Source organism: Giraffa tippelskirchi, chromosome X, assembly GCF_054371585.1.
Source record: "Giraffa tippelskirchi isolate mGirTip1 chromosome X, T2T-mGirTip1v1.2.pri, whole genome shotgun sequence".
NCBI classification, from domain to species: Eukaryota; Metazoa; Chordata; class Mammalia; order Artiodactyla; family Giraffidae; genus Giraffa; species Giraffa tippelskirchi.
In genome coordinates this window covers 142,006,457-142,028,831 of record NC_137289.1, presented here as the reverse complement: position 1 = coordinate 142,028,831, position 22,375 = coordinate 142,006,457, and the positions used below count along the sequence as shown (strand labels likewise).

At 42.7% G+C, this 22,375-nt stretch overlaps 1 protein-coding gene across 13 annotated transcripts in view; it reads right to left on the bottom strand.

The window, feature by feature from the left end:
* LOC145536268 (uncharacterized) overlaps positions 1-22,375 on the bottom strand; it is a 235,421-nt gene extending 213,046 nt beyond the window's left edge. For 4 of the 13 annotated variants that reach the window (XM_081565315.1, XM_081565313.1, XM_081565314.1 and 1 more), the window contains exons 1-2: positions 22,186-22,314; positions 18,234-18,296 (exon numbers count right to left, since the gene is read on the bottom strand). The gene's annotated coding sequence lies outside the window, so the exon portion shown is untranslated. Of the gene's footprint in view, positions 1-18,233; positions 18,297-22,185 lie in introns of all 13 variants that reach the window. The other 9 variants (XM_081565303.1, XM_081565312.1, XM_081565304.1 and 6 more) reach the window with 8 other exon arrangements.

Sequence of the window (22,375 nt, the reverse complement as noted above, 5' to 3'; positions counted from 1 at the left end):
CTGCCCAAACTACTAAAACTGATTAAGATTAACCAGGAATTAACAATATGTCAAATTCTGAAGTAGATTCCCTGAGATAGCACCTGAAGCTCCCTGATAGGACTGTCTAGGAATAGGAGCTCTTGGGACTGGTTCTGCTTCTCATGGGGTCATTATAGAGTCAGGGCTTTTCGGAGGAAGGGCCCTCCAGTCAGGATCTAGTACTGACTAGACCTGACTCTTCTCTTCTGAAAAAGAATGAGCTCCTTTACTGGTCAATGGGCAGATGCTCAGATGTCTTCTGAAATTACTCATCATCCCCTTCCATCTGGACCAATGAACCAGGTGGTTAAGAGATGAAACTCAGATGTCTGGCTTGGATGGGATGAAGTTCAGGACTCAGGAGGGAGGGGATGTCTCAGTTGGACCACACAAAATCAGAGACCAAGACAGCTTATTTGAGAGGTGAATAAGGATCAGGGCTTCCCTGGTGGCTCAGATGGTAAAGAATCTGCCTGCAATGCGGGAGACCTGGGTTTGACCTCTGGGTTGGGAAGATCCCTTGGAGAAGGGAAAGCCTAGCCACTACAGTATTCTTGCCTGGAGAATCCCCATGGACAGAGGAGCCTGGCAGGCTACAGTCCATGGGGGCGCAGAGTCAGATATGACTGAGCAACTAAGCACAGCACAGCACCTGGTATGTCCTGGTGGGCTGTTTGGCAAGAAAAGATGAATAAGGGAATGGGAAAAATGAGACATGGAAGGAGGAAAAGCCAATATGGGGGCACCTTATCAAAGTCACAGCTGTGAGAAACGGAGGCTCCATTCTACCACAAATCAGAAAAAATGACCATCCTAAAGAGGAAGAGGAGGAGGTTGGAAGGTTTATACATTAGCTTCCTTCCCTCATAGGAACGGTAGTCCCTGGTGGGGCTTCCTTCATATTTCTGGGCTATGCTTGTACAAGGGTTTATTCAGCTTCCAAGGTGTCAAAAGAGATCTAGAAGCAGAATGCAGAGAGGTGTGGGCTTGAGGTGGGGTCTTTTAAGTGCAAGCTGAGTCTAGATTTGCAAGGAACTGTCCAGCTCAGCTACAGCTGAACCCAGTGATAGGCCAAGGTATAGTACACAGGCACCAGAGCTGTCTTCCTTATGACATCAGCCCAAAGCTTCCTTTCCCCTTCATTATTTGTTTCTTCCTCAAAGACTGGGCATCTCCACTTCCTCATCTACTATTTGATTTCAACCCACCCACATTTGTTTTCAACTCATCATGATGAAATTTCAAACTCAATGAAGCTCAGTGACTGTTAGGTTACTGTCGTGGTAATTGCCAAATCAGATGGTCACTTCTCAGTCCTTATGTTTGAGAGTTGTTGATATAACAGTGGCATTTATAGCCTTGGGGTTACAAAAGACCATCTGGAGGAGGAGGAAGAAGTGGGGAGAAGGAGACAGGCGGCCAGTTCGTTGAGAAATGAACCCTCCCAAATCCGGGACATGAGTCAAAATAAGCAAAGGATCCTTCTGTTTCTTCTCATCTCACTTGCACACTCCCTCTCTGAGGAGTCTACATCTAACTCATGACCTACTTCAGACCTTCCTGACGTTTGGTGCCAAATCTCCATCTGACTGCTAGTGTTTCAGAAGCCTTCTGTTCCACTTTCTCCCCATCCCACTACTGTAAAAGAAAATTCCTTCTCCCATCAGCCTGTTCTGATTTATAGAACCATCATCTGGACAGGATCTCAAGTCAGAAAAGCAGATATTGTCCTAGCCTTCTCCATCTCCTTGCCACCCTACATCCAGCCTCCACTGGCATGCCTCGTCTACTGCTGCAATATTTTCTCTTTCAGACCAAGTAATGTCAGCAAGATGGCATCCATCCACGGACAAGAGTGCCTTTGTGGGAGCTGTAGGGTCCACTAAGGAGAGTCCAGTGTGGTCCAAGAACATAGAGAGCCATTTTGAAAGGATAGGCCTGGACCTGGTGATTGACTCACTGACTGTGATCCAGGCTATAGCCTAGGAACAGCTCTATGCCCCTGGGATCTGTCTGCAGCCCTGCTTGGCTTTGGTTCTGTCACCAGCACCATATGCCAAGGGACCTGCATCACACAAGGCCCCTGGAGTCCTCAGTTATTCTAAAAATTGTGAATGTCTCCTGACACCAATATGTTTGAGAACTGCTACCTTACTTTAAAAATAAATATTTCTGTTTTAAAGTTCTGAAACTGCTGATAGTGCTATAAGGAATACGGGGTTAATATCCAAAATATATAAGGAGTTCATACAACCCAATAGCAAAAAGAAAGAAAGAAAAAGAAAATCTAGTTAAAAAATGGGTAGGGGACCCGAAAAGACATTTTTCCAAAGAAGATATACTGGGTCAACAGGCAAATGAAAATATGTTCAACACCATTAATCATCAGGGAAATACAAATGAAAACCACAATGAGATAGAATTTCACACCTGTTAGAATAACCATCATGAAAAAGATCAGAGGCAAGAGTTGAAAAGGATGTGAAGAAAAGGGAACCCTTGTGCACTGTTGATGGGAATGTAAACTCGTGCAGCCACCTTGGAAAAACAGTAAGGAGGTATCTCAAAAAATTGAAAAGCAAATTACTATATGTTCCAGCAAATCCACCTGTGGGCATACTTCCAAAGGAAATGAAATCAGAAACTCAAAGAGATATCTGTATTCCCATGATAGCCAGGGTATGGAAACAATCCAGCTGTTTCTCAACAGATAAATGGGTAAAGACAGTGAAATAGACAGGAATATTATTCAGCCATGAGAAAGAAGAAAATCCTGCCACTTGCCAACAACATGGATAAACCTGGAGCATATTATTCTAAGTGACATCAATCAGGCAGAGAAAGACAAATATCAGATGATATCACTTGTATGTGGAATCTTAAAAAGCTGAACTCATACTAACAGAGAGGAGAATGGTGGTTGCTGGAGGCTGAATGGAAGGGGAAATGAAGAGATATTGGCCAAAGGGTAAAAACTTTCACTTTTAAGATGAAGAAGTTCTGAGATGGTGACGACGGTTAATACTGTAGTGTATACTTGAAAAAAGAGCGTGGATCTTAAATGTTCTCACTGCAGACATACACACACACAGAGGTAATTATATGAGGTGAGGGAGGTGTTAGCTTAATGTGATCATCATTTTGCAATAAATATGTGTACCAAATCATCACATTGTACACCTTAAACTTATACAATGTTATATGTCAATTATATCGCAATAAAGCTAACATTTCCTCTTTTACATCCGTCTCCTCCTCTCCAACTCAATGTTACATGCTTGATTCAGGACCTCAGCATTTCTCAGGAATTAAGACCATCACCTCGTAGTCTCTCTACCTCCAGTTTCATCCCTGCCCTCTCATCTACCATCCATCCTACTGCTGCAATCATCTTTCTGTAGCCTAAGTCAGATCATGGTACTCTTCTGCACACTATTCCCTAGAAAGTAAGGCCAAAATTCCGAAGCATGCCACAGCCATTCAAGTGATCACCACCATCTCTTCTCAATGACATCAGGGAAAACAGGCTGAGATGGGCTTCATTCAACATGTAGCCGGTCTCTGAGTAGAGGAAATGAGAAGGCATAGTGACAGTGAAGTTGGGAATTGGACAGATTATCAAGAAGTTGTTCGGAACAGCTTTGTCACCTTACTGAACTGCAATGAATTCATTACTTTCTTATAATGATGTATTTGAGAAAATGCAATGTTTACGAAGCAGCTATTACACCCACTATGTTGATGTGGTATATGAAGGTCAAAGGGAAGGTGTTAATCTAGCTCACACTTTAAAGAGGAGTCTCATGCATACACACATGTGCATGCACACACACACGCGCACACCATCTACGTCTGATTGGGTCTTTGCCTGACTTTCTGAATCATCCCCTGCCCTTTCCCAACACGTTACAATCATGCCAAGTCCATTTCTCTTTTCTCACGGGACTAGACTGTTTCATACATCCCTTCTCTGGCATAATGCTGTCCCTGGTATTTGTATTTCTTTCCTCCTTCTACCCTTTCTACATTAAAAATCCAGTTGAAGGACACCCTTCTCCATGTGTCATTGTTCCAGTATATATTGTTTAAATAACATTCTGCTATAATCATTTGTTTCTGTATCTTTCTCTATTACTAGACTCAGAACTCTTTGAGAGGATATCTTATTTATCCCTGTATTCTTAGAGCCAGCATAGTGTGGCAGGCATGTGAGTAATGCTGCTTAATAAATAAATAAGTTGGCCACTTTTCTCATGATGTAGTATCACACACAACTCCCAAACACGGAGGCTGTTCAGTAAAGGTTTTGGATAAAGAGATCAGAAGGATCTTGCTTGCAATTAGAGCCAATTCAGTTCTGACGACCATTTGACAGCCAAAAATTTCAGACAACTGTGCTAAGATGCTTCATAAATGGATCATGTCAGTGCTAATACAAACAGTGGTGCTCTTAAATGAGGAGAAATTGTTTGAATTACAGTGACTGCCTCATTTCTGTGAATTCCCTCAGTAGCAACACAATCTGTTCACCTAAAAGGGGCTTTTGAAAAGCATCCCACGTTGCAAGGCTATGCTCGATATGATGAATAAATTCACCCAGAAACATCTGTTAAGGTGCAGCTTTGACAAGGAGGCAATGATTTAAGTGTAGTGAATTACATGGAAGTGCTTATCCAAATACTGTCCGACATTTGAAAATCGTATTGTCTCCCCAAAGAATATACAGCAACAATAAGGAAAAGAGGGAAAGTAGAGATGGGTTAACATTTACTTGAGTGTCAGATATTGGTGCTCAGAGCTGTTATTTCATTGGTGCTTAAATACGTTCTTTCAGTGCATCCTCATGGTAACAATTTGTAATTTCCTGACTGTGCTGTTCTCTTTCCTGTCACTGTCATTTAACATTTCCTTTTCAACCTCTCCTCTGTCTAGCTAAATGTTGCTTGTCCTTTAAGACACAGATCGGGTATCAGCTCTTCCAAGAACCCATCTCCAGCTCCCTTGTGGCACCTCGTTGGAACTCCCTCAACATCTGGCACATACCTGTCTCTATCACATTGCAATGCAGTTTTCCAAAACCTGTCTGTTCCTCTTAGTGGACTAGGGGATCCTTAAAAATAGGATCATTGTCTCTGTAGCCCTAGCAACTAAAACAGAAGCGCTTCCTGAGCTTGCGCTTGGAACTGTGTGTTAGATACATAGATGGGTCTACTCTGGGCGTTCTTAGCCAGGAATCATGTGTTCCCTTTCACACTGATGTGACAGATAATCAAGCCAACATGACTTGACTGGGCCACAGGTAGGACGCCCAGGCATTTGATTAAACATTATTCTGGGGACTTTCCTGGTGGTCCACTGGTTCAGAATCTGCCTTCCAATGCAGGGGACACCCAATGCAGGGTTCAATCTCCAGTCAGGGAACTAAAATCCCACATGTCGTGTGGCAACCAAGCCCGTGGGCCATGACTACAGAGCCTGCATGGCAACAAAGAGCCGGCATGCTGCAACTAAGATGCCACACAGCCAAATAAATAAATATTAAAAATAATTATTCTGGGTATGTCTGTGAGGGTGTTTCTGGCTGAGATTAACATTTAAATGGGTGAAGTGAACTAAGCAGATTGCCCTGCCTAACATGAGTGGGCCTCATTCAATCAGTTCAAAACCTAACACAACAAAGACTCTCTTGCAAGCCAGACAAAACTTCTATCTGACTGCCTTTAAGCTGGGAGACTGGTTTCTTTCTCCTGCCTTTGGACTTGAATTAAAACATCAGCTCTTCCTGGGCCTCAAGCCTGCAGGCCTTTGGACTGGAACTCTACCATTACCTCCCTTGGTTCTCAAGTCATCAAACTCCAACCGGAACAATATCATCACCTCTCCTGGGTCTCTAGTTCGCCAACACTATCAAGTGAGCCAATTTTTTTAAATATGTATGCATATAGACATCCTATTGGTTCTGTTTCTCTGGAGAACCCTGACTAATCCACATGGCTTTTTACTGGAGTCTTTTTAAAATTTAAGACTACCATCAGTATTTTACCAAAATCACAGACTACAAATCAAGATCATTGGCTAAAACATTTCGTGCAAAATTTCTGGGCAAATAGTGCAAAAAAGCTATAGACAGAAAATGTTAACCCTGGGAACACATTCACGTAAGCATTCATTTATTGCATGACTCAGGCATTTTGTACTCATGTGGTCTATGGCCATACCACCCTGAACGTGTGTGATCTCGTCTGGATTCAGATGAGTAGAGAATCATTTTATCCCCCCAAATTTCATCCTAATCTCCAGTAAGCCAAAGAGCTAAAAACCAAAAACCCCTCAAAACCCCCCAAAATCTTCAAAAATGCCGCCGTCCTCATCCATTAAGGAAGCATTATATGACAGATTTATGAGCTGCAGTGTCACCTATAATTCTTAATTTTTGCAGTAAATTGTACTTTCCACTTCACAGCACCACATAGTACACAATTCCCAACATCACTGCATCAGTGCCTGTGAGGATTCAGATAACACAGCCACTGCATGCACGTTAATGAGGTATTTATGGTCAGCTCATCCCTCCTTCTACATTCACTTGCAGTGACTTATAGAAGGCTTCAATCCCATGCCTTTAAAACCTGCAGTTTTACATCCATCAGCTTGATACAGGCTGACATCTCTTGGGAGACAAGAGAATATTCATCATCAAGGACTCCCTTTCTCTTGAAATGATTTTCACCCTGACTTCTAATGTAATGTGCTTGCTTCATGGTTCTAACATCCCTAAAAATACTTGTGCTTTGTGGTCTGAGCTGGTTCATATCATCTTTCCTTCACCTATTAACCATCTTAGACCTTTTCTCACAACAAAATTAGATTATATGTGTATCAGTCAGGGTTTGGCCACAAAAACGGAAACCACTCTAGGTATTTTGAACAGGAAGGGATTTGCCATAGGGAATTAGAGGATTACACAATTCCTAAAGGGTTCTAAGAATGAAAGTCAGGAAAACTGATCAGAATGTAAAGAAGTCACAGGAACTGACCAATTCCTTGGTCAATTGCACACTTGGTCAGGTGCAACCGACCAAGTCACGGACACCGATGACCTCAGATATCTGTACTATTAAAGTGAGCAGTTTTCAAGTATTCATCTACAGTCCCTGTCACTGCCTCCAACTTCCACGGAAAGATAATGGCTTTCCAAACCATGATCTCAGTAACAGAATGAAACTGGAACCCACATGGCAAGGGATCTGGGCAATATAGTTTCTAGTCTTTAAGCCCCTGCAGCAGTACAAGGGAGAGCTCAGAAGCGCTGATATCTGACTCGGTATCCACAGAAGACATTCAATACAATTGTGAACATGTGCAGTAAAACAATGAAGTGCCAAGACTGCAGAGCCAAGCATTCACTCAGTGCTGGTAATGACAAGATCTAAGCAAAAGCATTTGGCTCAGATCAGGAATGAATAAGTGAGTAGGAAGAGTGGACAGGAAAGGAGGCAAAGCCAGTATCAGGGTACCTTTTCAAAGTCACTGCTGTGAGAAACGGGGACACCATTCCACCACAAAAGCAGAAAAAAGTGACCACCGTCAAAATGGGAGGTTGGAGCATTTATACATTAGCTTCCATCCCTCAGAGTGAGGGTAGATCCTGGGGTTAATTCCCTCCTATTTCTGGGCTGTGCTCATACAAAAGCCTACTGAATCTCCAGGGTGTCAGAAGAGATCTTAAAGCAGAAGGCAGAAAGGTGTGTGCTTGGGATGGGGCCTTGTAAGTGCAAGCTGAGTCTAGATTTGCAAGGAACTGTCCAGCTCGGCTGCAAGTGAAATGAGAAGTAGACCAAGTGAATATGACCCAGGTACCAGAGGCATTTTCCTCAAAAGATCAGCCACAATCTTCCCTTCTCCAGAACTTCATCACTGGTTTCTTCTTGAAAGAGTACCCATCTCCACTTTCTCACCTTCCATTTGTTTCCAATCCACCATGATCAAATTTCAAACTCAAAGAAGCCAAGTTGCTGTTTGAGGGACGTATTGCTAATTGCCACATCAGATGGTCACTTCTGAGTTCTTATGTTTGGGAGTTGTTGGCATAAAGATGGCATTTACAGCCATGGGAATGGGTAAGCCCATCGGGAGCTTTATGGATCTTTAGGAGTGTGGTGCCAAGAGTAAGCTCAGTCGCTTAGGACAGAGACAGCGGACACCGTAGGTGGTGGTGGTAACTGAGGAATTCTCTCAGTGTCTCTCTGAGCTCTAATATCTATTCTTTCAGCCTACCGAAACACAACATTAGAAGCTATTCTTTTGTGTTTTGAGGAGTTTTCTGTTTACCAGAATCTCCAAATACATTGCTAGAGTACCTGGGGCCTTCATCAACAAACATCATAGCAGGAAATAATTAGCAATCAGTAGACCCTAAGATGGTTGCATAAATGGATCATGGATTCTATGGTGGGAAAAGGGATCACAAGAGGTGATTAAAGATAGCTACTTATTACACGTTTGCCCTACTTTGCAATCTGCTGAAGGTCTGGTCTGAATCCCAATACATCTCCCATAACCCTCTGAAAATGTGCTTCCTTACTTCTCTCCCATCATTTTCATTGTCCCAATGTGGCCTTTCCTTTCCACGGGACGAATCAGAACACCTAGAACTCCAACTTTAGGTCAGAGGTGGAAGAGGTGGAATATTACTTGAAGACCCATTTATTACCCAATCACTCCACCATGTGAGTTATGACTGCATTCAACCTATTTGGATAAAAGCTAAAAATAATATTAATTAGGCAGATTACATCAGTAGACACAGTATATTATGACTGATGTATGATAGACCAATATTCAGTGATGATATTGGGTTGGCCAAAAAGTTTATTCAGGTTTTTCCATAAGATATAACGGAAAACGCAAACGAAGTTTTTGGCCAATCCAATAGATCAAAATTTAAGGAAAAGATCATTGAACAAAGGAGTTCCAAGTGTGGATGCTTTTCTGGGTGGTGCCAGTGCCCTGCTATAGCATTTCCTGATTGTAGCTGCCCCTTTTTATGCACAGGAAAGATGAAAGCAGGACAGACGTGAGGAGTTTGCATGAAACAATTTTAAGTCCAAAGCAGAGGCATGTTTGGAAAATGTGTTAGGACAAAATGGTGTACCTTTTGTTCCCTTCTTTACCTGGGCCACTTTGCTCCTCCATCGAGACCCACCTCTCTGCAGGGCTGACACTACCAGGCAACTGTGTGCACCCCCTCTACACCAGGGTTTCCCAAACTTGGCACTGTTCCCATTCTAGGCCAGGCTTCTTTGTCCTGGGGGCTGTCCTGAACACCGTAGGATGTTTAGCAGTGTCCTTAGCTTCCCTGGTGGCTCAGACGGTAAAGAATCCGCCTGCAATGCAGGAGACACAGGAGATGCAGGTTCGATCACTGGGTTGGGAGGATTCCCCTAGAGAAGGAAATGGCAACCCACTCTAGTATTCTTGCCTGGAAAATCCCATGGACAGAGGAGCCTGGCGAGCTACAGTCCATGGGGTCACAAAGAGTTGGGCATGACTGAGCAACTTTCACTTTAGCCTCTACTCACTAGATGCCAATAAGTATCTCTAGACATTGTCAAATGTCCCCTGGGAAGGGCCTAAATACTCCACAGTAGAGGACACCCACAGGCCCAAGAAATCAATGAACCAAAGAGGACTCCAGAAGATTCTCCCACATTGAACCGAGTGGAGAAAGGGCTGCTGGATTAGATGCTGGAAGTCAACACTGAATTTAGATGACTGTCAGATGTGGTTAGAACCCAGATCAATAACTGAAACAGACCCCGAGGGGTGTGGATTTCTCAGCTCAGGGTGTATGGCTGAGCAGGCCTTTTTTCTTTAAGTGGAGCCTTCAGCCAAAAGCATTTCTGCACAGCCCTATAAACAAACCTCTGGTTACCTGAGAAGTGAAAATCAGCAGAGGTGTTGATTCCTTGCTGTGTTCACACATCTCCTTCAGCTTTCATTTTACCCTGGGCAATAACACGCCTGATGCCAGTCCATTCCTGACCTGCTAATGGGGTGCATTTTCGTATTTATCTGCTTTCACATTGTCTGTGGCCTCTTCGGGAATGCTCCCTGATTGCTCTCCAATCATTTCCCACCCCTTTCGAGAACATTAGGTATTAATTCAAGCTTGTCAAATCTTATATGATATATTCCATTCAGGAGCTAATACCTCATCAACCTTACCTGGCACTGGAAAATTCAATTTCTCAAGATACCAGCTGTTATCCCGGAGACCTTGCATATCTGCTTGGAACAGCTAATAGGAAATGTTCTTGCTGAGCTCATTTTTTTTTTTTTTTTTTGCAGCTAGTAAAGTTCTATGAAATATTTGTAAAGTATACCTCAATGAATCTTAAAAAATAAAGAAAATGAATCCATTTATGACATGAAACCTATGTGCATCTGTCATTGCCTTAAATAGCAAAAACAATAACAATACAACACACACATACAGGTTAAAAGATTTTGTAAAAGACAGTTTTGTGTGAAAGCTATTGTTGCTTAGTTTCAAAAACAAAACATTGAACTGTGGACTGGTCTTTGATAAAGGCTGGAGGCACATCTTGTTAGCTATCTAATCAACATGACGTACATCCTTTTGTTTGTTGTTACAGTTTCCAGTGCTGAAAAGTCAACCCACTGAGGTGCATTGTTGCAAATGGAATTAAACTTCCACAGGTCATTTTACAAGGCAAAGATAATCTTCTCTTAAAGACACCAGAAGTCTCCAGAGCTGTGTGTTTGGCTTTGCTTTGGTAGTGGTGCTGTTGCGCTTGTATTTTTAATTGAGGCACACTTAACATAGAACATTATATTAGTTTCAGATATACAACATAATGATTCAATATTTGTATATATTGCAAAATGATCACCACAATAAATCTAGTTAGCACTCATATCACACATAGTTACAGAATTTCTTTGCTTGTGATCAGAACTTTTAAGATTTGCTCTCTTAGCAACTTTCAAATCTACTCCCTTAAAACTTTCTGAGTTCGACTCCAGTTATGAAAATATTCAAGAGACAGGAAGATCGTGGTTGTGTATAATCTAGCAGCAGGTTACTAACTACAGTAATTTCCAAGAAGTTAGGAACATAAAAGATAGTTCAGGATATTTGCAACAATTACAGTGTGATACAAAAAAAACCTATGAGAAATATGGATGCAGAAATAACAAGTATTGCGAATACTACTCTGCCTGAATTTTTCTTTCAAAGCTGATCTTTTCTATGATTTTGTATTTTTTTATTTTATATTGGAGTGTAGTTGATTTACAGTGTTGTGCTAGTTTCAGGTGTATAGCAAATTGATTCAGTCAGACACATACACATACATATATATACATGCCTGAATCCTTAACTGAAAGAAATGCCTGACATCAGTTAAGAGGTTAATGAAAATATAGCTATTTTAAAATGTCTATTTATAGGCTTCTTGAATTCTATCCTTTGACTCCTAGATTACGATTTCCTGTTCTCATGGACTGACATCGTCCACTGCAACAGGAAGGGAAAAGCAAGGCAGAGTCGAGAAACATTTCAAAGGCCACATGATTCACCTTTCCACCCAGTACCTGCTCCTTACCTCTCTGACCTCTTTGAGATCATCTACTAAGCTTTTCCCCAACATTCATTCAGCCTTGACCTCCTAGGCCCCCGTGCTTTCCCCTGAATACGATCCTGCCTCAGGGTCCTTTGAACTTGCCGATTTTCCTGCCTGGAGCAGTGTGGGGAGCTGCCTTCAGATTTCTACATAGCTAGTTCTGTCACCACCTTGCGATTTTGGTCTAAATGTCACCCTCTCTGTTTTAAGCTCTCCCTGACTTAATATTAATATTTATAATTACAATCTGTTATAGGTTATTACAATATATTAAATATAGTTCCCTGTGCTATACAGTGTTTGTTGTTTATGTACCATAGTGTGTACATGTCAGTCCCAAACTAATTTATCCATTTTGTAATAATCTATGATGGAGAAGAATATGGAAAAAGAATATACATACACACACACATATATACATATAGGTGAATCACTTTGCTGTACACCTGAAATTAACACAAAATGTAAAAGCAACTAGAGTTCATTTCAAAATAAGAATGCAATCTGTGCTATATGAGTTAATTGCAGCATGTCTAGAATTGGCCTAAGCTGTTCTGCTGAAATAAGAAATACGTGTATATGGCACTGACCCCTGGTCAAGGCACAAAACCTATTAATTAATCATGGTGCTGTGTGACCATGAGTTCGAGGACTTTGAGAAGGTTTGTACCAGCTTGTCAGCACTGTTAACTGACAACAGGGAGATTAACAATCTGCGCCTGGTCAGGGTGAGACCCTCAGAAGTCTCCACTGTTAAGGATGGTTACACAGCAGAACTATGCACAGGGAACCAGCAAAATATGAGTAACTCCAGCCAAGACTCCACTTTGGGTTCCTGATTCCCAGAGGTACTACGCACACATCTATGGCTCCTGATCAGAAAGCAAGAGTGCGGCGTGCCATAACCTTTACAGATACAGGACAATAGATCCCCACCCCTGGCTCCTCCAGATCCCTTGCCAGGGGACAGTCTCTGGTTGTGATGCATATTCTCATGTTAATGCTCTTTCTCTAATGGATATTCTCTTCCTGCAATAAACTCCAGATTGTTAAGCACTGTCACTGAAGTTCCTCTGAGTCTTCTTTAGCAATCAAACCCTACTGAACAGTCATCATCAGTGAATAATTCTGACCACAACTCTCCCTCCTCTTTGTCTGCTTTCCTTGTCTCTGTGGTACTTAGTACTATCTGACATAATATGTATTTTACTTATTGTGCTCATATTAACATATCTATCGATTGTCCTTTATTATTTTTTATCATTCTCTTGCTTGGGGACTCCATGAGGTCACGGTTTCTGGTCCAAATTTTTTTTAATAGAAGTATTTCTGGATCATAACAGACTTTCTACATTATCTGATGAATGAATGAATGAATTGAAGAAAGAGGCAGAGAAAAATCACTTAGAGTTCAAGGCTGTTCAGGCCCAGCTCTGAGGCTGAAAATCAATAAAGAGAAGCTAAGAAAGATGGACAATGATAGAGTGTGTGTTCACCTGCTGATTATACTCAAGTCAGTTATCATAAGGGACAGAGATGTTGACTGACATTGGGCTACAATAGGAATCGATGCACCTAATCTACGTTGACTAGAAGACCAAAACCTGATGTCCATGAAGGGCTGCAAGTGGCTAGGAGCTTCTCTTACTGACAGCTATTTCAGTGTTTGAAGGCAATCAGCAGTTTCCGTAATATTTTGGCTTCTTATCGTTGGCAACATTCATCTGTAAATGCCTCAATCTTTCTAGGCTCCCGTGTGGACAGCTGATCTAGAAAACACAGCTTAACACTGAGTGCTGCTTAGCTGAGCAAGAACCAAGTCCCTCCACGGTCTAGAGCAGTGACTTCCAAATCTTCAACTGCATCAGAATCATTGGAGGAATGTTTTTAAATGCATGCTCTGCCCTTCCTCTCTACTCCCCACCCTGATTGGGATTCTAAATCATCAGGTATGAGGTGGGATCTGGAAAATCAGTGTTTTCCAAACTTCTGTATATGATTTTACAGTTGGGGAATACCTTCTCCCAATTGTATTATAAAGTATTAATGAAGTCAAAAGTGTTTGGTGATTTCACTATGCAAAGTACATGTACTCTTTTTGAATTATAGGAGAAAACTTTTTTTTCTTTCAGGCAATCTGGTTTCTTGATCTTTAATTTTTCCAAGTTCTGTTGAGATAAACTGACATATAACATTGTATTAAAGTGCACAACAGAATTTGATATACATATATATAGTGAAATGTACACTTTAAATCTAGTTAACATACATCATCTCACTTAGTCATAATTGTTTTTCTTGTGATGAGAACATCTAAGCTCTGCTCTCTTAGTAACTTTCAAACAGACAACACTGGTTGTTGACTATAGTCACCATTCTGCACATTACATTTTTAAGTGTCAAAGTGGTGAAGTCCTTTCAGAGGAGACTCTGCAGTTGCTCTGAGCTCGGTGAGTTGGCTGACACCGTGTTTCCATCTTCCATTCCTTGTCCTAGTATTTGAACTTCAGAGGGAGAACAGAGCAGACAAAAGGTGAAATGTATAGCCCTCTATGTTTGCTTTTGCGTTGGCTGGTCCCTGGATGTTATTCATAAGTTGTCAGGGAGGCCATGAAGGGGCTGGGTGACATACGTTTTGTCCATGAGGGAAATAGTACTTGAAAGAACTATCGATGGAAACAAGATCTTTTCCCGCAATGTGCCCCAACCACACTCCAATACAAAGCTCTTTCTCCAATTCTGTACTGCCACAGTGAAAAATGTAAGTCATCGGAGGTCACACACAATTTACCTAGAGTGGTCAAAGGAATCTACATCAAGTGAGACAGCTCATGTTTAAGCCATTAAGATGAGCCACAGTCAAAAGTGACATCATCAAAACATCTCCCTTAACTCTCCTCCCCATCAGATATTCTTCTGAAGCGGTTGACAGGAGCCAGTCCTGCTGTGTGCGGTCTAACCATTCCTAGAAGACAGTGCTGTCTCCTAAGAGCTGACTGAACTCATTTTGTTTCCCACTCTGCACTCAATGGCATTCAGCTGGAGGCCTGAAATTGGCCACTATAGGCGTCTTTACACCACAGAAACTGATACACACTATAAATCAGATGTTTGTTTGTTTGTTTTCTGGAGACTTGGATGTTAAATGTTTACCAACTTGGCATTATCAAAAGCTACTGTCCAAAACTGTAGCTCAAAAAGATACGTGCACCCCAATGTTCACAGCAGCACTCTTCACAACAGCCAAGACATGGAATCAACCTAAATGTCTATCAACACAGGAATGGATAAAGGAGATGTGGCACATATATACAATGGAATATTACTCAGCCATAAGATAATCAAATAACACCATGGACCTAGAGATTATCATACTAAGTGAAGTAAATCAGACAGGAAAAGACAAATATTAAGTGATATCACTTATACATGAGATCTAAAACAGTATTGATACAAATGAACTTATTTGCAAAAGAGACTCACAGACACAGAAAACAAACTAATGGCTACCAAAGGGGAAGGAGGTGGGAGAGAGAAGGACTGAGAGTCTAGGATTAGCAGACGCAAACTACTACACACGGAATGGATAAACAACGAGGTCCTACTCTTTAGCACAGGGAACTGTATTAAACACCCTGTACTAAACCATAATGAACAAGAAAATATGTATAACTGAATTCCTTTGCTGTACAGCAGACATTTAAGACAACATTGCAAATCAACTATACTTCAATAACTGTCTTTTAGAAAACAGCTACTGTCCATATTCAGGTAGACAAAACAAAAATGTCTTTATGTGGCCTCCACTAGTCAGATAAAGCGTTTCCTCAAAGGCTGTTCTACATCGAGAGCAGCCAAATATCCAATATCAAGCAGGAGATGGCAACGGTGAACATCGACACCTTAGGAATCAGTGAACTAAAATGGATGGGAATGGACAGATTTAATTCAAATGACCATTACATCTACTACTATGGGCAAGAATCCCTTAGAAGAAATGGAGTAGCCCTGATAGTCAACAAGTGAGTCTGAAATGCAGTACCTGGGTGCAATCTCAAAAACAACAGAATGATCTCGGTTCATTTTCAAAACAAACTATTCAATATCACAGTAATCCAATCTATGCCCCAAACACTGATGCCAAAGAAGCCAAAGTTGAATGGTTCTATGAAGACCTAACAACACTTTCTAGAACACCAAAAAAGATGTCCTTTTCATCACAGGGGATCGGAACAATGTGCAGGAAATGATGACCAAAACCACCCCCAAGAAAAAGACATGCAAGAAGGCAAAGCAGCTGTCTGAGGAGGCCTTACAAATAGCTGAGAAGAGAAGTGAAAGGCAAAGGAGAAAGGGAAAGATATACCCAACTGAATGCAGAGTTCCCGAGAATAGCAAGGAGAGATAAGAAGGCCTTCTTAAGTGAACAATGCAAAGAAATAGAGGAAAACAACAGAATGGGAAAGACTAGAGATCTCTTCAAGAAAATTAGAGATGCCAAGGGAATTCATGCAAAGATGGGCTCAATAAAGGACAGAAATGGCAAGGACCTAGCAGAAGAGATTAAGAAGAGGTGGTAAGGATACACAGAAGAACTGAACTATACAAGAAAGGTCTTAATGACCCAGATAACCTTAATAGTGTGGTCACTCACCTAGAGCCAGACATTCTGGAATGTGAAGTCAAAGGGGTCTTAGGAAGCATTATTATGAACAAAGCTAGGTGATGGAATTCCAACTGAGCTATTTAAAATCCTAAAAGATGATGCTGTGAAAGTACTACACTAAATATGTCAGCAAATTTGGAAAACTCAGCAGTGGCCACAGGACTGGAAAAGGCCAGTTTTCTTTCCAGTCCCAAAGAAGGGCAATTCCAAGAAATGTTCAAACTACCATGCAGTTGCACTCATCTCACATGCTAGCAAGGTAATGCTCAAAGTCCTTCAAGCTAGGCTTCAGCAGTTCGTGAATCAAAAACTTCCAGATGTACAAGCTGGGTTTAGAAAAGGCAGAGGAACCAGAGATCAAATTGCCAATATCCATGAGATCATAGAAAAAGCAAGAGAATTCCAGAAAAACATCTACTTCTGCTTCATTGGCTATGCTAAAGCCTCTGACTGTGTGGATCACAATAAACTGTGCAAAATTCTTCAAGAAATGGGAATACCAGACCACCTTACCTGCCTCCTGAGAAACCTGTATGCAGGTCAAGAAACAACAATTAGAACCAGACATGGAACAATGGACTGGTTCCAAATTGGGAAAGGAGTACGTCAAGGCTGCATATTGTCACCCTGCTTATTTAACTTATATGCAGAGTACATCACACAAAATGTCGGGCTGGATGAAGCATAAGGAACTAAAGAGGCTTCTGATGAGGGTGAAAGAGAAGAGTGAAAAAGCTGGCTTAAAACTCAACATTCAAAAAATGAAGATCATGGCATCCAGTCCCATCACTTCATGGCAAATAGAAGGGGGAAATGTGGAAGCAGTGACAGATTGTATAGTCAAAGCTATTGCTTTTCCACTAGTCATGTACGGATGTGAGAGTTGGACCATAAAGAAGGCTGAATGCCAAAGAATTGATGCTTTTGAACTGTGGTCCTGAGAAGACTTTTGAGAGTCCCCTGGACTACAAGGAGATCAAACCTAAAGGAAATCAACCCTGAATATTCATTGGAAGGACTGATACTGAAGCTCCAATCCTTTGGTCACCTGATGCGAACAGCTGACTCATTGGAAAAGACCCTGATGCTGGGAAAGATTGAGGGCAGGGGGAGACAGAGGATGAGATGGTTGGACGGCATCACTGACTCAATGGACATGAGTTTGAGCAAACTCTGGGAGATAGTGAAGGGAAAGGAAGCCTGGCTTGCTGCAGTCCATGGGAATGCAAAGAGTCAGACATGAACGACTTAGTGACTGAACAACAACAATAGGCACACATGAATACTTGCTCTGGTGCCCCATCAATCAATACTTGAGTCAGTTGATCCTTCTCAGAGTCTTTGTGTTTCTTGATTCAAATTTTCCAGAGAAGAAATGTGAGTGACCACTAACAAAACTCAGATTGACTACTCTAGGAATGCTGTGCATTCCTGTCTTATTACACTGGGCAAAGCCATGTACAATGGTTTCCCATTCATAAAACTAGCAGCAAGGAAGAAGGAAATTGTTCTTAGAACAGGATATTGGTTGTGGAAGACAGATCCACTATCATCTCTACTCAGTTCCCTAATAAGCCATAAGGTAGTGCTATAGCATGCAGTTTACGTTTGAATAAATGGCAATCTAGATTTGCACCTGCTGAAATTTACCTCTGTACATTTCATACATTACAGTCATGTACACTGGCTCTGGCTTACATGGAAAAATATACAAAGTTAAAGTGGCCATTCTGCCATTTCAACCATTCGATGGGATGATTCACTGTGGGGGGAAAAAAAAAACCTATTGAGTCAAAATGTTTGATCTGGTGACCGAGATCAGATCCAGCCTGAAAGGAACAGAAAAAATTTGACATGTATATGGCAAGATAAGTTATTGTGATATTAATTGTGCTTACTTTTCAGTGTGAGGTTAATATTCTTTGCTGGTAATTCTGGTTCAGGGGTCAGCAAACTGTTTTCTGTAAAGGACCAGATAGTGAATAATTTAAGCTTCATAGGCCATACGGTCTTCGTCACAGCTACTCAGTTTTAACATAATGCCAAAGCAAACCTAGAGAATATGTAAATGAATGGGTGTCCCTGTGTTCCAGTAAAACTTTACTTACAAAAACAGGAAGCAAGATGGGTTGGGGTCTGCTAATCATTCTTTGCCAATCTCTGTTCTAGATCACTGCTCTTCCTCCTCCCTCAAACCTCTCCTTTTAAATGAATACCATCAGAGGATACAATCCACCACTGCTCTGTTATGGTCCTCAACTAATGTCTGGTTTTTAGACCTAGCTCTCTATCTTCCTCTTAATCTTTTATGGTTGTCATTGTTCTTGGCAATTTTTCTGCTCATGGAGAAGGTAAATCCCTCTCCATCTTTACTTCTCTGTCCCTTGCTGCCTTCACTTCCAATCATCTTTTCCTTAACCCACCCACTTAATGGACTCATTTTTTCTTAGAGTCTGTCATCTCCAATAACCAAACTATCTCCAAAATCTGGATTTTGAGCCTCTCACTGTCAACCCTTCTTGCTCTAACCCATGTGCGCTGGATGCCAACAGCGCTTGGGCTCACTCAGGTCACTGGGACTTCCAACCCACTGGTTCGACCATGTCTTTACTGCCCACCAGCCTGTCCTATCTCTCCTAACCCAGTTTAGACAGCAACCATACCCATGTGCTCCCCTTCACTTCCTTGTCCCTCTTTCCCAGCTCTGCCCTCACACCACAGCTGCACCTGAGCACTGAGTGTGGCTGGAGGAGAAACACAGTCCTGACGGCAGATCTCAGGTGGGTACTCTGTGTACTGGCTCTCTACCCTGTATGCTAGCACAGTTGTCTGGTACAGATAACTGTTCCACTCTTAGAGACAAGCATTTCATATCTTTTCTACCCGCTGACCTCCAGAGTCACCTCCCCATACTCACTCTTCCTGTTTCAATGGGAAAATAGAAACTACCTGAGCATGTGAGTCAGGACAACCAACATCAATGTTTACAATGTAAATACTCAAGTATCCAGCAGAGGCATCTTCTAACAGAAGTCTGTTCCAAAAGAGGTGTCTTCTAAGCCAATGAAGTTTAAACACTTAAACATCACATTAAAATGCCCACAGAGGCCTGTAGAACCACCTGATTTCACTGTACTTTAAAAAAGAAAAAGCTTTTCAAAAGGGCATTGAAAGTTGAAAAAATCTCCTATCGTCTAGAGTGAGCAAAGAGGCCTTGGGTGGGGAGGAAAGTGAGTGGAAATCAATTTCACTTGCTTCAGCCTCACAACAGATTTTGCAAAGTAAAGGGAAGAAAATCAATCTTGGCAAATCAGTGAGAATTTACACACTTGAAGGAGTCAAAAGGTCCTGGAGGGTGCATCATACAGGAGGACGTGCTCGTCCAGCACATCCTGGAAGGTACAGCATGAGGGAAGCATTTTCTGTGCCAAGGAGACTGTGCCAAGAATGCCTGCCATATTCCTCATCAAGATGAGTCCATGGCAGAAGCCAAACCTGAACTCCATTTACCCGGCCCTTGTCCCCACACTCTGAAGGGTGGGACTGGAGAAAGACACAGGAAGGCCTGGAAGCCTGTTCCTGACTCACCAATACAAGCCTCCAGGTTACATCCAACCGAAGACCCCTTATCCTGCCTCTGATGGTGACTGCCTCTGGCCTTTGGGGGCTGCCGGGCTGTCTGAAACAAGAGCCCTCCTGTGACCACAGAGTAAATCCACGCTTTGGGGAGCAGGGGCTGGTCAATCCCAGTAACATCCCCAAGGAATTAGACTGGAAACTGGATTATGGAAGGTGGGACTTGAGCAGGGTGCAGTCCTGGAGGCTCCTTGCCCTCTCTGGGCTTTCCGCTCCTGGACATGCAGGAGACCTCACAGGTAAGTGCTGAAGGCAAGTCAGGGGAGGGAAGGACCAGTGTCCTCTGCCTGAGTGCAGCTGGCCAGAAGGGGGACCAGTAGCAGACATAGTTGTATTTTATAAGCATATTACTTGGTTTCCCTTTTGGTCACCTCCCAAAGCCACCGCCTCCTAATACTACTGCATCGGGGATTAGGATTTCAACATATGATTTTAGTCCACAACATACCTAGATTTACAGAAGCTTCATGAAGGCCAGTTCAAGAAAGAGCAGTCCTGCGTCACCTCATCCCCAGGCAGGCATGCCAGTGACCTGGCACTTACTTAGCAGACTCCAAAGGGAATGAAGGCAAGGCTGAGAAGTCCCACTTCTTGGCCCCACCCGGCCCTTCCTTCCTCATTGCCAAACTTGCCAATCTAGACTTGATGTGATTAAAGAAATTACGTGGTTCCTGACAGCCCTGTATGAACTGGGGGAAATTACATGACTTCTCTGTGGTTGTCTCCTTACTGTAAAATTTATATCATAGGACTATTATAAGTATTATACGAGTTGATGTTTGTGAAATTCTTCAAGAGCCATGCCCAACAGAGTGTAAGCACTGTATATGTATTTGATAACATAAGAAAAATCACCATTATTATATATCAGACTTAAGGTAAACTTGATACAACATTGATGGTGATTAGCCATTAGTAGGTATGGTAGGCAGAACTCTAAAAGGGCCCTCCACGATTCTGGGCCCCTGGCATACACACACCTTCTGCTAGTTATTCAATTAAATGCTAATCTAGGTGCTCATTTGAAGGGATTCTGCAGGTGTAAAGAAGGTACTAAATGAGGCGATTGTTCAGGTAGGCCTGCCCCAATCACGCGGGCCCTTCAGAAGCAGAGAGTTTGCTCCAGCTGGTCACAATTAGGAGCACGGGGAGATGCACTCCATCCGTCCTGGAGGAGAACCGGCATCCATGTTATGAACTTCCTATGGAGGGGACGAATGGGCAGGGAACCGTGGGTGATCTCCAGGTCCTGAGAACAGTCCTGAGCTGACAGCTAGCACACGTGAAAACAGGGACCCGAGTCCCATGGTGCAAATAATTGATTTCTGCCCACAAAGGGAGACCCCCTGAGCCCTGGGTGAGAACTGCAGCCTCAGTCAATGCCTTGAGTTCAGCCCTGTAAGCCCCTGAGCAGAGAAGGCAGTCATGCCATGCCTGGACCTCTGACCTACAGAAACTATGAAATAACAAATTCATGTTGCTTTAAGCCACTAATGTAATGGAGCAGGACCCTATGGGGCCTTCCTGGGACAGGCATTCCCCCATATCCTCTGCTTTAGCTCCTTTCTGAAGCACCTAGATAATAGTATTTGATGCTCATTTCCTGAGTTGTGTTGCAGATGTAAAAAAACTTCCCGCCGTCTACCAAATGGAAGATGTCCACTACTCGGTGACCATGAGCACGCAGTCCCAGGCCCCCTGGAGCCTAAAGACTGATACAGTTCACCCCCGTGACACCACCCTGATACCTCACCATCAGCCAGAGAATTGTGCACAAGCTCATCACACACCCTGCAACCCCCCTCCCTCACCTGGCTTTTCAAAGGGCTTTGCCGGAACCCTTCGGCTTTTTAGGGCCTGAGCCACCTCTCCTTGCAAGATAAACCTTTCTCTGCTCCAAACTCCGACGTTTCCGTTTCTTTGGCCTCACTGTGCACTGGGCACACCAACTTGGGTTAGCACTAAGTTTGTGATAATTTGTCTTGCAGCAGTAGAGCACTAATACAGCCAGAAAGAAACAAACATACACAACTCGCAAATGAGCGGCCGGAGGATTTTTGTTCAAAGCCGACAGCTTCCCCTCCACCCTGCCCAGTACAGATAAAGACTCTATCACTGACGACGTCAGTACAAAATACTTCCAGTTCAAACAAAAAAAACCTTCGTTTGCCACGCTGGGCTTGGTCCCACGGGAAGGCATGGTTCTGTACTCACCAGTATCACTGACAGAGCGAAACTGACCCACTTGCTTTAAGAGGCAGCAGGCTTGTGGCCTCCCAAGCTGGCTCTCCTGGCCTGGAGACGGCTCTCTCAGGCTCCACCTAAACCTCGAACATTCGCCGAACCTTACGCCAAGACCTTTGACCTACGTACCTACTTGGCTCCACCTCCACTTGCAAGGCAT